We start from the raw sequence: 20,128 nt of genomic DNA on the forward strand, positions 1-20,128 counted from the left end.
CATAATAGAAATTGTTTTATTATAAAAGTGTTATTTTCATTGAATTCAATTTCTATGCATGGAAGATGCATAATAGATTTTTTTTAATTATAAAAGTGTTATTTTCATTGAATTCAATTTCTATGCATGGAAAGATGCATAATGGAAATTTTCTTATTATAAAAGTGTTATTTTCATTGAATTTAATTTCTATGCATGGAAAGATGCATAATAGAATTTTTTTAATTATAAAAGTGTTATTTTCATTGAATTTAATTTCTATGCATGGAAAGATGCATAATAGAAATTTTTTTATTATAAAAGTATTATTTTCATTGAATTCAATTTCTATGCATGGAAAGATGCATAATGGGTTTTTTTAATATTTTAAAAGGGTTATTCCTAGTAAATTGATTCTATGCATAAATAGATGCATAAAAGGATTTTCTTTTATATAAAAGTGTTATTTTCATTGAAGTTGGATTTTATGCATAAATAGATGCATAAAGAATTTTTATATCAAAAATTAGATTCTCTTTAATTCTATGTTTAATTTCCATGAATATTTGATAAATGAATAAGTAAATACTCTGAGAGAGAAATTCTATCGTTTCATACTCACTCGGATTGTAAAGAGAAAATTCAAAAAATTTATCGAAGTCGGAATTTCACATAAATGATTAATTTATTCCTCATCAAAATTTGTGATTAATTTAGAAATCAGTTATTCAATGAATGAAATTCAGTAAAATAGAAATGAAATATCACCCCTTTTTGAGAACAATAGTTCAGGAAGAACCTTATCAGACTTGAACCCAGAATCAGATTATTATGACCAAGACCAAACTCTTTCGTCAGTTTTCGAGGAAAGAAGATGTGACCAGTTCACGAAAATACACTCAAATCTCCCACCAAATCTGAAACTAAGTTAAGACCCTTCAAATTGATATGAGGATCAAGGTTACAGAATTTGAGGAATTCTGTTTTGAAATTCAGTATTACGATTATGAAGTTTACGGGATACTCATTTAAGATATACTCATTGTATTAAAAAAATTTCAAACTGAAAACTTGCATAGAAACCCCGTTTTCTTAAAGAACTGTCTTACGACAGAATGCTGGAGGGAGCATTTGGTATATGTATTTTTCGAAGGGAAGTTCGGTTGCAACAGCTGACGGGGGAGTGTTCAAAGAACAGCTCACGCAGCAAAGCCTGCCTCGGTAACGGCTAAAATGGTATGCTTTCGGTATGATGGACGAGGGCCGATGAAGCGGTCCCTGAGTGAAGTGCCAGGACACCTAAGGAGGATCCTGGTTCTTACCAGGCGATGCACGGGCTCGCAGTGCCTAGGACACCCATGCGTATGTCATGGAAGATTGTATGATGGACCAATGATGATTGTATGATGGACCAATGATTATTGTAATCTATTACTTGATCTCATTGGCTAACCATGTTGAGATTTAAGCTCGATGTCAGTGTGAGCCAGCTATGCTATGTGCTGGCAGATTAGGTAGGAACATGTGTGAGACATAAATGACCGCGTGTCCAGCTGATCATAGTGTGTGGACATTAGCTAGGGTTAGTAGAGTGTGGACACAACTCATTGTGTGTTGTGTGGATTATGGATTAGTGCATTATGCTTTGTGTGAGAGTGGACATGGCTTCCCTCTATGGTTAGGGTTTGCAATATACATTAGGGTTTGCTCCTGTGTGTGTCTCCTCTCCCTCTACCGTTCTTTCAACATGGTATCAGAGCCTTGTGCTGTTTATTAGGGTTTATGAGTGAGTGAAGAGAAGAGGGAGAAGAAGCTGTGAAGCTTGCCATTGAAGCTGTGAAGCTTGGAGCACACCGAATACTATCAGATCTGAGAGCTTGGCCTACTGGGTAAGGTCTTCTAAACATCCTTGAGCGGATTGCAGGTGATACAGACAAAAACAAAGCAAAATAGAGCAAATCAAAGCAAAGAGAAATTCTGGTTTTTGAAGCTTTCCATTAAAGCTTGGGAACATTGATGTATGGTGGAAATACATGTGAATCTGGCAAAAGACATATGTATTTGACAAAGAGGGATGTATTGGCAACCCATATGCAAGCCTTGAACAAAATTTGGAGCAATTTACATGCATTTGATTGAGTGAAATTACTGGTTTTTTGAGCTCTCACAAAACAGAGAAGAGGAAGCCCAAAATTGAAGCATTTGGAGTGTGATTTTGGCTAAAATCCAACCATTGGTGGATTGCACATGTACCTAGGTGTCTTGGGGACTTGCTTGGCTCATCAATTAGCAATTTAATTACTCCCAAAGGCCTCATTTGCAGGCGGCGCAGCCAGAACAGAGGAAACAGAGCATTTTTCTGGTTTTTTGACTACGAGGAGATCAAATTTCTGGTTTTGCACATGTACCTAGGTGTCTTGGGGACTTGCTTGGCTCATAAATTAGCAATTTAATTACTCCCAAAGGCCTCATTTGCAGGCGGCGCAGCCAGAACAGAGGAAACAGAGCATTTTTCTGGTTTTTTGACTACGAGGAGATCAAATTTCAACTTGGTGCTTGATATCTTCCACAATTTCTTTAGCAATTGGATGCTTTACACTTTGGAGAATAGGGCTATGTGATTTGTTTGGTCAATTATGCCTAATTGAGCTGGGAATGAGCTGATTAAAACAGGCTGTCCACTGGTTGCAGAGAAACAGAGCATTTTAATCGAGCAATTAATCCTTGGTCTTTTACAATTGGACAAATTCCTCTTACATGGAGTTGATGGACACTAATGCTAAGCTAATGAATGCCTGGTTGCTCAATTTGGACAAATATTGAAGGAATTAGAGCAAATTTTCTACTGGTTTTTCTGGTTTTTCCAAAAACAGAGAAAGGGGTTTTCAAAAATTGATATGTACACATGTCAGATGGTGTTGATACTCAACATTGAGGTTGATTAGGTTTCAATGCAAGTTGCCCATACTTGATTGCACCATTACATTGTGATTTGGAGCCTTGGAAGGCGTGTCAATTCAGGGTATCCCGCACTGCGTGAGACAGTTCATCTTGGATGATTACAGGTTGATTTTCTACATCAAATTTGGAGTTTGTTGGCTACCTTGGAGTATCTCGAACATTAATTGGAGTGTGGTTGAGCTGAGCAAGGCTCATTTACAGATTTGAAGTGTGTGGAAGGTGTATGCATTGAGCAAACATGTCGGACAATCCAGTTCAGATTGTTGGTGAAAAGCTGGATAGGAAGAACTTCCAGGCATGGAAGTACAGGATAAAGAGTTTCTTGAAAGGGAAAGGATTTTGGAATCTCATTACAGGTGCTGAGCCTGAGCCTGAGCGACAACCTACACAGCAGCAGCTTATTGCTCATAAGCAATGGTCAGAGAGAGCATTCAAAGTGCTGCATTATTTGTCTATATGTATTTCTGATGCTATGCTCATACACATACAGGATGCTGAGAATCCCAAAGATGCATGGGATACTTTGGTCAAGATGTTTGATATAGATACGAGTGCTCGCAAGTCTCAGTTGATGCGACAGCAGATACATAATGTGAAAAGGAATAAAAGGAGCATACATGATTATGTGCAAGAAATAAAGAAGTTTGCAGATGCATTGGCCACAATAAATGCCCCCATGCCTGATGATGATTTGGTGGATATTACCTTGCGTGGTCTTGGCAAGGAATACAAATCTTTTGATACATCTATCTCAGTGAGGAGTACAGGTCTACCCGACTTTGATGAGTTGGTTTCACTCTTGTTGGTTGAGGAAATCAAGCTCAGTGATTCATTTCTGGATGCATCTACTAGCCATGATGATGGCAGAAATCAGGCTTTCTACTCGCAGAGAGGCTTTAGAGGCAGGGGGAGATTTACATCACGTGGACGTGGTGGTAATGGTCATGGATGGCAGGACAGGCCTCCACAACAGAATTTTCAGCCTTCATATGGTGCTCGAGGTGGTCGTGGATATGCACCTCAGCGAGGCAGAGGTACCCCCCGTGGTCGAGGACGTTGGCAGACCAACAAAATTCTATGCAAGATGTGGAATGCCATTATTGTGGCAAATATGGTCATATGGCGAGAGATTGTTTCTGCAAACAGAATGATTTGAGAGGGGGACGAGCACAATGTGGTGGTCATTATGGTGGAAACTATGCACAACATGGTGGTAACTATGCATCAAGTAGCAATGATGGAACTGCAAATCATTTGTTTGCCATGAAGCATGTTGTGGGTTCTATGACGACAAATGCTGAGAATGATAACACATGGTATATGGACTCAGGAGCATCAAACCATATGACATGTCATGGTGAATGGTTTGAGCATATGAAGCCTATGGAAGTAAAAGGCTATGTGGAAACAGGTGATGATACTCAGCATGTCATTACACATGTTGGAAGTGTACCATTGGTCATGCATAATGGTTAAACAAAGTCTATGTCAGATGTGCTGTATGTGCCTTCGATCACTAAAAGCTTGGCCTCAGTTGGTCAAATGGTGGAACAGGGATTACAAGTTTGTTTCAACGAGCATGGATGCTTTGTTGAAGATTTCAAACATGGATGTAGAGTGATTGCTAAAGGCAAGAAAGAAGGCAGATTGTTTAAGCTGGATGCTGGAATTCCTGAGCTAAAATCATCCATGTTCTCCAAAAGTAAAAATGTGGTACAGGACATTGATATGTGGCATAAGAGGATTGGACATGTCAATATACAGAGATTAAAGAACATGCAAACAAGAGGCATTGTTAATGGATTGCCTAGGTTCAAATATGATGGACATATGCATGTTTGTGAAGCCTGTCAGTTTGGAAAGCAGGCAAGGTTGAGGTTTCCTAGAGAAGGAAATATGAGTAACAGGCCACTTGAGATAGTACACAGTGATGTATGGGGTCCTGCACAAAACCCATCTATCAAAGGCAGTTTATACTATGTTACATTCATAGATGATTTCAGCAGGATGACATGGATATACTTTCTGAAAGAGAAGAGTGAAGTGTTGGAAAAATTCATGGATTTCAAAGCTTTTGCAGAAAAGCAGTATGGCTATTGGATTAAATGTCTGAGGACAGATGGAGGTGGTGAATACACCTCAAAAGCTTTTGAGCATTTCTTGAGGAAGCATGGAATAAGAAGACAATTGACTTGCAGGTATACACCTCAGCAGAATGGTGTGGCTGAGAGAAAGAATAGAGTCATATGTGAAGTGGCAAGGGCAATGCTTAATGAAAAGAGCATGCCAGATTACTATTGGGCAGAAGCATGTGCTACTGCAGTGTATATATTGAACAAAACACCTACAACAGCCATTCATGGAAGCATGCCAGAGATGCGGCTCATAGGTTACAGGCCAGACATTGGACATCTTAAAGTTTTTGGATGCGTAGCTTATGTACATGTGCCTGATGAAAGAAGAAGGAAGTTGGATCCTAAGGAAAAGAAATTTGTATTTGTTGGATATGCACAGGATCGAAAGGCATACAAATGTTATAACCCTCAAACTAGACAAGTGGTCATCTCACGAGATGTGGTGTTTGATGAGCTTGCTAGTTGGTACAAAGCAAAAGATGAGGGAGTCATTGAGTCACTTGAGGCTGATGTGCATGTGAACTTGCCACCACAAGCAAGTTCTAGTTCTACTACTATGTCTGGGCCAGCAGCAGCAGAGGCTAAGAGTAGCAGTGTACGTCCATGGTCAGGTTGTTTGAGGCATGAGAGTGTGAGCACTGGGAGTAATGCTATGGACAAAGGAAAGAAGAAAGTCGAAGGAATTGGAATCACAGGTTATGAGTCATCTAGTTCAGAGAGTTTGGATGAGGAGCTTGGCATACCTGTTTTACGCACACCTGGTGCTAGACAGGATAGATATGTGCCACCACATGCTAGAGTTACAGGTGTACAGAGTGACCCGCAGGCATTGCGGAGATCCCAGAGAGTCAGATATCCTGTTGACAGATTGACATATAGAGATTTTGCTATGCACTATGCATATATGACATCTATGGTGAAGCATGTGGAACCTACATGCTATACAGAGGCTATTGGAGAGCATGTATGGGAAAAAGCAATTGATGTTGAGATGGACGCATTGGTCCATAATGATACATGGGATTTGGTTGCATTACCAAAGGATAAGAATGTTATTGGATGTAAATGGGTTTACAAAGTGAAGTGCAAATCTGATAGTTCTATTGAGAGACATAAAGCAAGATTGGTAGCAAAGGGTTATGCACAGACCCAAGGTTTGGATTATAATGAGACGTTTAGTCTAGTGGCTAAGATGGGCACAGTGAGAGCAGTCATTGCTATGGCTGCAGCTAATGGCTGGGAAATGCATCAAATGGATGTCAAGAATGCATTTCTGAATGGAGATCTACAAGAGGAAGTGTACATGGCACAGCCAGAAGGGTATGTACACCCTAGATATCCCACTCACGTATGCAGGTTGAAAAAGGCATTATATGGTCTAAAGCAAGCACCTCGTGCTTGGAGTGATAAGATGAGCAGATATCTTATCTCACTTGGTTTTCAGATTTCTACAGCAGATTCTTCACTCTATGTGAAGAAGACAGAGCATGGGATTGTTTTACTAGTCATCTATGTGGATGATTTGATTATCACAGGTGATCATGGTGCAGATGTGATGCATGTCAAGAAAGCTTTGAGTGGGCAATTTGACATGAAAGATCTTGGTGAGTTGAGATACTTCCTTGGAATTGAAGTGGTGAAAGATCATGCAGGTACATGGTTAGTACAGCGCCAATATGCATTGGATATGTTGGCAAAGTATGGCATGACAGGGTGTAAGCCTATGAGTACACCATTGGAGCAAAATGTGAAATTGCGGGCTGATTATGGCGAGGAATTGGATGATCCTTCTATGTACAGGAAGATGGTTGGTAGTCTCATATACATGACTATCACACGCCCGGATTTGAGTTATGCTGTGGGGCTAGTGAGTCAGTTTATGCAGAGCCCCAGGAAACCACGTTTGGATACAGTGAGACGCATCATGAGATATGTGAAGACCACAGCACATTATGGTTTATTTTATGAGAGTGGTAAAAGCTTAGACATACATGGCTACACAGATGCTGATTGGGCAGGTAGCGCATATGACAGGAGGTCTACTAGTGGATATGCTTTTACACTTGGAAGTGCCGTGGTGAGTTGGAGTAGCAAAAAGCAACCTACAGTTGCTTTATCTAGTACAGAGGCTGAGTACAGGGGTGCAGCCATTGCTACTTGTGAGGCAGTATGGTTAAAGGGTCTCTTGGCAGATTTATGTGAGCCTATTGATGGCAAAGTTGTCATTGATTGTGACAACATGAACAGTATAAAGTATAAAAAAACCAGTGTTTCATGCGAGGACCAAACACATTGAGGTTCATTATCACTTTGTCAGAGAGAAGGTGCTGGATGGTACAGTTGATCTTCACTATGTGAAGACTGATGCAGACATCTTTACGAAGCCACTTAGCAGGGAGAAGTTTGAGTACTTCCGGACTATGTTGGGAGTACATGGGATGAGCTTAAGGGGGAGTGTTGAGAGTCTTGATATCCCAAGCTCATCTACATCTTCATCGGCAGTACATCATGAGCTTGAGAGGGGCTGTTGAGATTCAAGCTCGATGTCAGTGTGAGCCAGCTATGCTATGTGCTGGCAGATTAAGTAGGAACATGTGTGAGACATAAATGACCGCGTGTCCAGCTGGTCATAGTGTGTGGACATTAGCTAGGGTTAGTAGAGTGTGGACACAACTCATTGTGTGTTGTGTGGATTATGGATTAGTGCATTATGCTTTGTGTGAGAGTGGACATGGCTTCCCTCTATGGTTAGGGTTTGCAATATACATTAGGGTTTGCTCCTGTGTGTGTGTCTCCTCTCCCTCTACCATTCTTTCAACAGACCAGCTGGTCTCAAAACGGAGAGTCCAACGGAGAGTCCAGAGTGATACTATTTTTTTAAGAAACAAGGATTGGATGGAAGTTTTGAGTTATGACATATGTAATCAATAACTGTTTGTCAATGGATTGTTTTATAAGTTAAAGTTTAAAGAGGAGTGTGTGTGTATCTTTATTCGGAAGCAAAAGTTAAGAAAGGCATTCAATTATAGGTGGGTGAGTAATTGTCTGGTTCTACCAATTCTAGCAGTGGCTAACCCATGGGCGTGATGGCTGGAATCAGTAGAGTTTTAATAATGAAATTGAATAATAGGAATACGCTTAGAACTTGAATAGTTAAATAATAACCTGAAGACTTCTCAAATGAATAGATCAACGGCTATGCCTGATTTAAGTTAGGAAAAAAGCATTGATTTCTTCAAGATAAGTCTGTAATAGTTTTCCTTCTATTTGGTTTAGTCAGGTGAAGGATAGTTTAGTCTCTTGACCCCGCTAGAGAATTCATCAAGAAAATAAAAAAGGTGGAATCATTCCCGTTTTCTGGGCAAGGGAAATTTTCTCGGTTTCGGTTTTGGAATGACCACTAGATTAGTCTCGTGGCCGGACATTCGAGGGCGAGGCCCTGAGTGGGAAACCCTGCCCCGCGCAAGAGGAAGCTACTTCCGCTTGCTGCTAGTAACCACCGGGAATCTGGTGTGCGGAGGGGGCAGTGGGATCTCACACCTGAGGGTGGCCCAATCCAGGAAGTGATTGATGGGAAATTGACTGTACCACCAGTCGGCACTTTCTTCCAGTGTGGTCGGGAACAAGACTAAGCGTGCATCATCTCGGTTGAGACCTCTTGAGTCACACATAGTGAGGAACTGCCGCACATGGTCTTCCGCATCTTCAGTGATGGTACCTTTGAAGGTTGGTAGCTTAACTTGCACTCAGTTAAGGACAGTAGCCAATGGCTTTGGCCCTAGAGATGCCATAGGGTTAGAAGAGGAAGATGCTGAGGGAAGAGTAAGGGAACGAGGAAGAACCGTACAACTAGTTCGAAGAGGAGAATGAAGGGGTGAATCTCCTTGAGAAGCTCTAGTCTTAGGGGGCATGCAAAACACTCCTCTCACCATGATCAAAAATCACCAAAAAAGAAAAAGAAAAAAAAAATTGAGACTATCCTTGACCTCTAGGAGAGTCCCATCGTGATCGCCAAATTTTGTCCAAGCTGTGGATGACTCCGTCGGTCCTTGCTAGGGAACTCGAAGACAACCGCCACGAACACTATGGTTGGGGGAGAAGGGAGTGTGCATCCTCTCAGGGAAGTATACGCGCCAAGGATGAGTTGACCTCACTGGCTAGACATGCAAGACCTATGCCCTACACTATCTACCATGCTCTCCGACCACCACCACCTAGCACTGCAGTACCCCTACAGACCTCTCACTCACACCACACACACCACTCACACCTCACTCGCCTTGCTCACACAAAGAGATAGGCAAAAACACCAAACATAGCACAATACCACAATCACAATACCAAAAAGAAATGATACACAGGAGACTCCACTCCGATGGAAGGACCGTGCTAGAACTACGCCTGATACATGAGAGTGTCCTCCTCTGTGAGAGTATGTCCCCGACTGTCTATGCTACAGAGAGAGTGCTCCCCTTAACTCCTCCTTGGGTGTCCTCCTCCTTGGGTGGTGCTCAAGAGAACCTCTCCCTACCTTGGGAAAGGGAGAGGGGGGTTACCTCCATGAGTGCCATCGGAGTTGGCCATGCACATATGAGATGTCAAAGGGGACCAATGGTCAGAGGGGTCGAAGAGCACTGGTGGTCGGAGGGCACCAGTGGTGACGGTGATCAGAGTGGTCGGAGGGCACCGGTGGTTGGAGTGCTCGGAGCACATCAATGGTCCAAGTGCTCGGAGGGCATCGGCGGTCAGAGTGGTCAGAGCAGTTGGAGGGCACTGATGGTAGGAGTGGTTGGAGCACACCGGCGGTGACGGCGGTCAGATTCATCAGAGTGCACCGGCGGTCGGAGCCATTGTGGGGGTTGGAGTGGTCGGAGCAGTTGGAGGGCACCGACGGTCGGAGTGGTCGGAGCACACCGGCGGTGATGGCGATCGGAGGAGTCAGAGTAGTCGGTGGAGTGTGGAGGAACTGGCTTCCCATCCACACCTTCCATCTAGTCTCTAAGATTCTCCCACAAATGGGTGTTTCCTTTCCTGTTATGTCCCTAGTTCTATAATTATGTTCACTCAACGAGGGACTAGGAACAGTAATGGTGTACAAAATCTAAATAGGCTTTTTCCTTGGGGGAAATTTTGTAATTTCTTACGTTTCTATACCATCTAGAAACTCATACATGATTACTTGTGAAAATAGGGTGTGTTGGTCCATTGATACCTCATCATTCTCTTTTTCTTTATCCTCAGCTTCTGCATTGACAACATTTGGTGGTGGTTCTAAAGGTTCTTGAAATAAATATGGGAGAAGAGCTTCCTCACTATAAGACTCTAAAGGAGTGGTAATGTTTGGCTTGTGAGTCGGGGTTTGATTAGGCGGGCTTGGTGAGGGTATCAAAGTAGGGTAATCTTGAACTTGCTCAAGCATTGGTTCCATCTCTCGTTGGAGTTGATGGACAAGTACTTGGTCTTGTTCAATAAGATCTTTTTCCACAATGGGATTAGGATACTCAAGTTTTCCTTTGAGCTTGTTTGGGTCTATTCCTTGATTAGGCAAGGCTTTGTATTTTTCTTGAGAAGTTAGAGATGCAACATCAAAGTCTTTTGAGAGGCTTTGAATTGAGACATCTCCTTGGCCTTCACCTTCTTATTTGGACATTTGGAAATTCTATGAGAGCTTGACAATGATAACATTGAATGGGTTGTCGTTGCATAGGTGTCGTGGTCATTGCTCCTCTTGATCTGGTGAGACATATTGATAGTAGACTGAAAAAACTTCAAAAGATTCCTCTTGTACTCAGTAGTAGCTCAATTTTGGTAGCTTTGGGTATGCAGCTTCTTCTCCTTCATACTACTCAAAGTCCTATTCCTCTTTCACTCCAACTTGAAGCATAGGGGTCACTCATGGAATTGGAGGTTGGGGTGGTAAGACAAGTGGTGGAATTGGTGCTTCCGAAAGATGAATCAATCCTCTTTGTTGTGGTATTGGTGCGTGTTGGGATTACATGGCTAGTGGTTTTTTGCACTAACTCTGAGGTGCATGCAATGCCCAACCGTTGTCTCAACAAGGGAGGCAATTTTCTTTGTCAGGGTTGTTGTGATTACAGGTTTCTTTGGTAGTAGGACGAGAAGTGTCATGGTTACCATACCATCATTGACAATGAGTGTAGCACAACTATGTTCTAGCTCTCAAATTTGTGCCTGAATGATTGTTCCTACAAATTGGGCACCAAAATAATTCTCTTCTAGGATATAAGTGTTGATTTTCCATGGGTTCATGCACATTATTTTATTTGAGTCCTTTTAGCAATGCATTACTAAGCTCAGCAACAACCGTCATTTTATTGACTAGCCTATTGATTTTCCATGGGTTCATGCACATTATTTTATTTGAGTCCTTTTAGCAATGCATTACTAAGCTCAGCAACAACCGTCATTTTATCAGATATCCTAAGGCTAGTGTCTTTTGGTTTATTGGCTTTGGTTGAAATAGAGTGAGTAGTGGAATCAATTCCTTATTCCTCAGTCTCTTTAATATTATCGTCCATTTTTATTGCCAATTTACAACATTCATCGAAAGTCCAGGGGTCCTTTAAGACTAAATAATCATGAAGCTTTTCATTTACGAATTCCTATTTGGAATTTAGGCAAAATTTGATAATTGCTCAGCTATTCACTTGGTGTGTAGCAAGAGTTCAAGTGTTGTGTGCGCGATACATAATCTTGAATAGATTCTCCTTTGTTTTTCTGGAGATTACCGAGTTGATTTACTTTGCACCACTTCATGCAAATCTAGGAATGAATAGTGTTTTGAGTGTGTTGAAGTCAACCTTCTCCTCTGGTTTTAACCCAGGATACCATTTTCCCACTCTTCCATCTAGAGTTAGACTGAAGGCATGAATTTTAGTAGCATTATCAGCTTCCCTATAGGTTTCACATACTTGCTCAAACATCTCTAGGTGTTGGATGGGATCACCATCCCCTAGAAAAACTTCATCAACAATTTTGCAATGTGCACCAGCTTAAGTTGCGTTGCTCTTGGATCTCTTGCTATTGTATGCTCTTGTGTTGCCCCCCTTCCCATTTCTCTTACGATGCCTAAAAGGTCCACATGTTCTGTTTCCAATGGTGCAGTCTGCAGGAGGGGGTGGGTATGGATAGTATCCATGAGGTGGGGCAACATATCCCACAGGGTTATCGACTATTGGTCTAGTATGTGCTCGTGGAATTTGTATTGTTGGTCGTATAATTGGAACAAAGGGTGTTGGGGGAATGTGAGGTGCTAGTCCTTGACTACCTCTTCCTATAGTATGAGGTGGCACAGTGTTTGGGCCTCTAATGACATTTACCATGGTGACCTCTGCTAAGAATTTTGGGACTTTCATCAACTCTTCAAGCTCCTTCATTGAAAAGATTGGGGATTCAAGTCTCGTTCTTCCCCATGTTGAGGTAGTGGGTCATTGGCCACTGTATGCTCATGAGAAATGTGGTCTTTGGGTTCTCCTAGGTCTTGAACATAGTCTTCTACTTCTTCCTGGTTTACTGGAGCAAGAGGTGGGCCTCTAATGACATTTACCATGGTGACCTCCGCTATGAATTTTGGGACTTTCATCAACTCTTCAAGCTCCTTCATTGAAAAGATTGAGGATTCAAGTCTCGTTCTTCCTCATGTTGAGGTAGTGGGTCATTGGCCACTGTATGCTCATGAGAAATGTGGTCTTTGGGTTCTCCTAGGTCTTGAACATAGTCTTCTACTTCTTCCTGGTTTACTGGAGCAAGAGGTGGGACATATGTTTCATTCTCTTATTGTGAGATTGGGGCAATTGGTACTCCTTCTTGCTATAGCGATTTTGTGAGTACCCCCAATGGTTGTGCCTTGAAGCCTGAAATGATTCTGTAGCATAGATGCGGATGGAGGCTCTCTTGGTAAAGAGGAGGGGTTGGGGATTGCCGTACTTTGTTGAGCTATCTGTGGGGATTTCTTGGTATGAGTGCGAGCTAGCCATTCTCGTTCCTCTTCATTGTACTCCTCATTATAATAGGTGGCACACTCTTGGGTCACTTTTTCAAAGAGGGACCAACTGTTGGGGTGTGTTTGAATGACAGAAAGGGTGGACCAATTTTGAGGTCAAGAGATTGAGGTACAATTATGGGATGTATTCCCAAGGTCTAGGGATATTCCATTGTTACAGCTTCTTCTACCCTAGGAAATCTCCATTGAAACAAACCTATAGCATAGTCTACAACTATGTTCAAATGTGCTGATGCAAGGAGGAGGCCCGCTCATAACATGGAGTAGACAAAAAGGGTGAAGGTCATGATCCTAAAATCTCATGAAGGGAGAAGATCACCATGGAAGCTTGTGCCATAGGCATCAAGGTAATGTTTACTCATAAAAAGATATCAAATATTGGTATAAAAACTATCCCATAAGTGACTTATATAATCACTTACTCCTAGGACCTTTCACACATGGGTTGCCCATAAACCTATGCCCAATATCATCTGCCTAGGCCCTCATCCCACATGTTCATGGGGGTAGTACAACCAATAACATATTTTCCTACTTTACAAACCATCCCCTCCTATAATGATTTCATCCTTTAAATCAAAGGGTGGTCGTGCACAAAACAAATACAAAGGCTATATACAAATAGCCCAATACGTGAAAAAATGTCACCATTTTAGATATCCAATACCAATACATGAATCTCATGACCCCCGAGGCTAAATGGAAAAGATAAAGGACTCTTATCGATGATGAGGCTAGTCAGATATCCTCCATGGTCAAATAGACAAGCTATGAGTATCGTTCCGAAGATAAGGCAATCCATACACTGTTGCACATGGACAAAATGTAAATCCAATCCATGTAGAATCCAAAACAATGACTCTAAAACTACTTGGATTGAACAGAGAATATAGAAAGCCCATGTCGGCGATGTGACTAGACAATCCTCCTAGGTTGACTGGATAACCACAATGTAGATCATCCAACCATGAAACAAATATTTAACCACCCGGATCAAAAGGAAAACATAATGGCAAATCCAATAATCCGAAACATAAATTCAACACCCCATTGGTAAGAGGAACTCCATCATCCACATGGTCATTGCACTGAATCCTCATATCTCATAGGAATCCTGACTAATGACCACACCATGCTGTGATGTACCATGGCATGCCACATAATCATATATCATGCATCTCAAGTGAAATAAAATGCATGTGAAAGTGAATGCTACATTTCCATAGATTCATAGAATCATATTGGCATCCACAAAATATAAATACCCATTCCTCATAACTAGAATCCCCATAAGCATAGGTGTCATCCTTAAGATCAGCATGTTTGCTACCAATGCATACTTCCTTGTCAACATGTATAGCATGCGTGAAATCCATGTGGTAGCCATGATGAATAGGAGTAGAATATGTTGCCTCAAGACTATCATCATCTCCATGAACATGTGTACCACCCATATATGCATGATCATTAACACATGTATGGACACTCTCGTCATGAGAAAGTCCTCTCTCATATGCATCAAGATCCACATTTTTCAAGTAACCCATAGTCAAATAATATTACCCACACTGCATAATCATTTAAAGCATAGTCATCATATATATCATCAATACATGATTCATCATATCCATGGATACATGCATCAATAGAAGGTGTAGTGCCCAAAGCAAAACCATCCACCTCCATAACACAAATGGAATCCATCATCTCATGCACATCATTATATCTTGAAGAGGACTCCAAGTAAACCCCAAGAAAAGATAAGTCATTCCAAGAAACTTGATGCCAATCCACATGTGCTTTTGCCCCCACAATCATTTAAAGTAGACCTTGAGCTCATGAGAATGGAGATCTTGAGCACATAGTTGCTATGAGAAGTGCAGAAAAATGGTAGCCTCACAGTAGCAATTCGTGTGCAATTTGCCAGCAGCTTCACGGCCAACATCGACTCTAATACTCTCCATTACAAGGCTTATAATAAGCCAGAAGCTTTCTTAAGCTTTACCCAAGATTAATCTAGCTTGAATGTAATCCATAATGCTCCAAAACGCCATGAGAAATGCACAAAAATTAGTAGCCCGGAGGTAGAGAAATTGCACGAATTCACGATCAAGATCAAGCTCTATATGTTGCCCATAGCTTGCCTAGTCAAATCCCCAAGGTTTTGGAAAGATCTAGTCTCATAATCTGCTCACCATGGCACACAAAAATCAAGCAAGGAGGAAGAAGAAAGGGGAGAATGTTTTGGATTAGAAACTAATCAAGATTAGTGAATCTCCCCCAATTTTGGTCCTGCTTTTTCAAATTTTGGTGCGGCTCCCCAAGTTAGGGAAAAAAATAAAGAAAAGAGAAAAATAAGAGAGAGAGAGAGAGAGAGAGAGTTAGAATAAAAAAATAAAAAAATAAAGAAAAAGAAAAGAAAAGAATTTATAATTTGATTTTTATAAATTTTAATATAAAAAAAAGAGAGGAGAAGAGAAAGGATTTTTTGAAATTAAATAATTGTATATATATATATAAGTGAAAGAGCTAATATATAAATATATGTAAGTATTTTTTTATATTATTATTATTTTTAAACTTATCTTCAAAAAAAAGGATAAAAAAGAGTAGTGATGTGGGTGAGTTTTTTTAAACATTAATTAAAAAAATACAAATCAAAACTAGATCGTTTTTTGGATATTTTTTAAAAAATATATAAAAAGGATTGTTTTATATTTTTACAAATTTAAAAAAATAAGAAGTAGGAGGATTTTTTTAATAGTAATTTCAAAAGAAAAGCTTAAATAGAGATGAGAGGGAAAAAGAACTAGGAAAGGAGGAAAAGGTGATTTTCACTCCAAATAATGTGGGGGGGGTGTAGTTTTTAATAGCAAAGGTGCAAGTGACAAAGGTCAACACTCCTCCTAAATGCTTATGACACTCCCTTCTCATTTTCCTTGGATTTTTTCCACCTTTGTCTTACACAAGCCCCACTAGGATTCTTCTCATTGAATGCCCTTAACTCCTAATAATGAGTTGTGTAATTTAGCAATTAAGGATTAATGAAAATTAAATCCTTCCACTAATTCTCCCTCTTTGTGATGCAATTTTTGAACTCTAATTAATCTTAGTTGATTGATAAATGCATGATGCAAATGAACATATTAGCGAATTCCTCACATAATTGCTAACAATTCAAGTAATCATCACATCATACCTCTCACCTTGCATCCTTGAAGAGTCTGTTGAAAGAACGGTAGAGGAGGAGGAGACACACACACAGGAGCAAACCCAAATGTATATTGCAAACCCTACCCATAGAGGGAAGCCATGTCCACTCTCACACAAAGCATAACGCACTAATCCATAATCCACACCCACAAATGAGATGTGTCCACACTCTACTAACCCTAGCTAATGTCCACACACTATGACCAGCTGGACACGCGGTCATTTATGTCTCACACATGTTCCTACCTAATCTGCCAGCACATAGCATAGCTGGCTCACACTGACATCGAGCTTGAATCTCAACAGCCCCTCTCAAGCTCATGATGTACTGCCGATGAAGATGTAGATGAGCTTGGGATATCAAGACTCTCAACACTCCCCCTCAAGCTCATCCCATGTACTCCCAACATAGTCCGAAAGTACTCAAACTTCTCCCTGCTAAGTGGCTTCGTAAAGATGTCTGCCACCTGCTCATCAGTCTGATCTTCACATAGTGAAGATCAATTGTACCATCCAGCACCTTCTCTCTGACAAAGTGATAATGGACCTCTATGTGTTTGGTCCTCGCATGAAACACTGGATTCTTTGCCAACTGTATACTGCTCATGTTGTCACAATGAATGACAACTTTGCCTTCAATAGGCTCACATAAATTTGTCAAGAGACTCTTTAACCATATAGCCTCACAAGTAGCAATGGCTGCACCTCTGTACTCAGCCTCTGTACTGGATAAAGCAATTGTAGGTTGCTTTTTGCTACTCCAACTCACCACGGCACTTCCAAGTGTAAAAGCATATCCACTAGTAGACCTCCTGTCATATGCGCTACCTGCCCAATCAGCATCTGTGTAGCCATGTATGTCCAAGCTTTTACCACTCTCATAAAATAAACCATAATGTGCTGTGGTCTTCACATATCTCATGATGCCTCTCACTGCATCCAAATGTGGTTTCCTGGGGCTCTGCATAAACTGGCTGACTAGCCCCACAGCATAACTCAAATCCGGGCGTGTGATAGTCATATATATGAGACTACCGACCATCTTCCTGTACATAGAAGGATCATCCAATTCCTCGCCATAATCAGCCCGCAACTTCACATTTTGCTCCAATGGTGTACTCATAGGCTTACACCCTGTCATGCCATACTTTGCCAACATATCCAATGCATATTGGCGCTGTACTAACCAAGTACCTGCATGATCTTTCACCACTTCAATTCCAAGGAAGTATCTCAACTCACCAAGATCTTTCATGTCAAATTGCCCACACAAAGCTTTCTTGACATGCATCACATCAGCTCCATGATCACCTGTGATAATCAAGTCATCCACATAGATGACTAGTAAAACTATCCCATGCTGTGTCTTCTTCACATAGAGTGAAGAATCTGCTGTAGAAATCTGAAAACCAAGTGAGATAAGATATATGCTCATCTTATCACTCCAAGCACGTGGTGCTTGCTTCAGACCATATAATGCCTTTTTCAACCTGCATACGTGAGTGGGATATCTAGGGTGTACATACCCTTCTGGCTGTGCCATGTACACTTCCTCTTGTAGATCTCCAGTCAAAAATGCATTCTTGACATCCATCTGATGCATTTCCCAGCCATTAGCTGCAGCCATAGCAATGACTGCTCTCACTGTGCCCATCTTAGCCACTGGACTAAACGTCTCATCATAATCCAATCCTTGGGTCTGTGCATAACCCTTTGCTACCAATCTTGCTTTATGTCTCTCAATAGAACCATCAGATTCGCACTTCACTTTGTAAACCCATTTACATCCAATAACATTCTTGTCCTTTGGTAATGCAACCAAGTCCCATGTATCATTATGGACCAATGCGTCCATCTCAACATCCATTGCTTTTTCCCATACATGCTCTCCAATAGCCTCTGTATAGCATGTAGGTTCCACATGCTTCACCATGGGTGGAAAATAACACTTTTATAAAAATCCGTTTATGCATCTATTTATGCATAAATTCAATTTTAAGGGAAATAACACTTTTGGAAACAAAAGAATAAATCTTTTATGCAACTTTCTATGCATAAATTCAATTTTAATGCGAATAACTCTTTTAAAATAAAAATAAATTTGTTTATGCATCTTCCTATGCATAAAATCAAAAATAATCAGAATAACTCTTTTGAAATAAAAATAAATTTCTTTATGCATCTTCCAATGCATAAAATCAAAATTGATGAGAATAACTCTTTTGAAATAAAAATAAATTTCTTTATGCATCTTTCTATGCATAAAATCAAAATTGATGAGAGTAACTCATTTGAAATAAAAATAAATTTCTTTATGCATATTTCTATGCAAAAAAATCAAAATTAATGAGAATAACTCTTTTGAAATAAAAATAAATTTTTTTATGCATGTTTCTATGCATAAAATCAAAATTGATGAGAATAACTCTTTTGAAATAAAAATCAATTTCTTTATGCATCTTTTTACGCAAAAAAAAAATAAAATTAATGAGAATAACTCTTTTGAAATAAAAATAAATTTATTTATGAATATTTCTATGCATAAAAATTAATTCTAATGAAAATAACACTTTTATTATAAAAATATTTCTAATATGCATTTTTCTATGCATAGAATAAAAATAACACTTTTAGAATACACAAGCAGTGGGGATTACTCTTTTTGAATATAATAAAAGATAAAACTTATTTCACAAAATTTAAGAAAATTTTACTATAACCTCCTTTGTATGGCTGACCATTTTTCATTTTTTTTCATTCTCAAGTTACTTAGAAATTATCCCAAATGGTTTAAAGCATTCTAAACTAATCAAATTCCACTTTTTAAAGAGAAACAATATGAAAAGCTTAATTCTAAAAATTTGATTACACATCTAGGATAAAGAAAGGTTGAATTCAAGAATGAAGAGAGGGGGATAGCCTTTCCAACAAGGCATAGCATCATTTTTCATTTTAAAGAAAACAAAAATTAGAAAACCATTAAATGGAATAAAGAAAAAATAGGATTTCAAACTTACATGAATTTTTGTGAGCTTTCCTTTGGCTTGATGGTTTGAGGGAGCACCAATTCTTTTGAAGAGGAAATGGTCAAAAACTAATGAATTATCAATAAATTCACTGTTTTTGGCTATGGGGAGGAGTAGAGTAACAGTGTATAAAAGACTATTAACCATTTACAAAGGGGGAGGCTTCATTTATAGGAAAAGTGATCCTCTAAGCAAGCAAACAAATTTTAGAATTTTCCAGATCATTTTGGTTAAATTTTTACCATTTTTAGGTTAGTAAAGCTTACTTTTTGGATCTAGTTAAAGTAGGAGAGAGGAGAGAGGAGAGATGAAAATATCTCATTATTTGTGAGTTTAAAACTCAACCACACATGCAAAATAGGTGCCTCCTTCATGAGGGGAATTCCCCCACACTGAGGTGTCAAAAATGCATTATCTCTTCTTTTTTAACTAATAACCTTGTCCTTAGTCAACTCTTCATCTTATGTGAGTATTTACTCATTTTTGGGGGATTTCCTTTTCTTCTTCATTTTATCTCCTCCCCTTCATTTGGATTAATCTAATTCGTCCATAGGAACCTTACTTCAAAAATTTCAGAAAATCTGGACCCTTAGGCTAAGGTCCTTTTTACCTGATTTCAATTTATTCCAATTGCACATTGGAAATTTCTTTTTGAATATCTGTTTCAGGGGAAACCATTTTAGACACTAGGAGGATTTTTATATCCAAAAATATCTCAATTTTGAATTACCTCCCTCTAGACATTTTCTTTCTCTAGTCCAAAACAGGATAAAACAGGATCTTTCTTTTAT

This window comes from Cibotium barometz, chromosome 10 (genome assembly GCF_041138505.1).
Source record: "Cibotium barometz isolate CiBa-2024 chromosome 10, ASM4113850v1, whole genome shotgun sequence".
NCBI classification, from domain to species: Eukaryota; Viridiplantae; Streptophyta; class Polypodiopsida; order Cyatheales; family Cibotiaceae; genus Cibotium; species Cibotium barometz.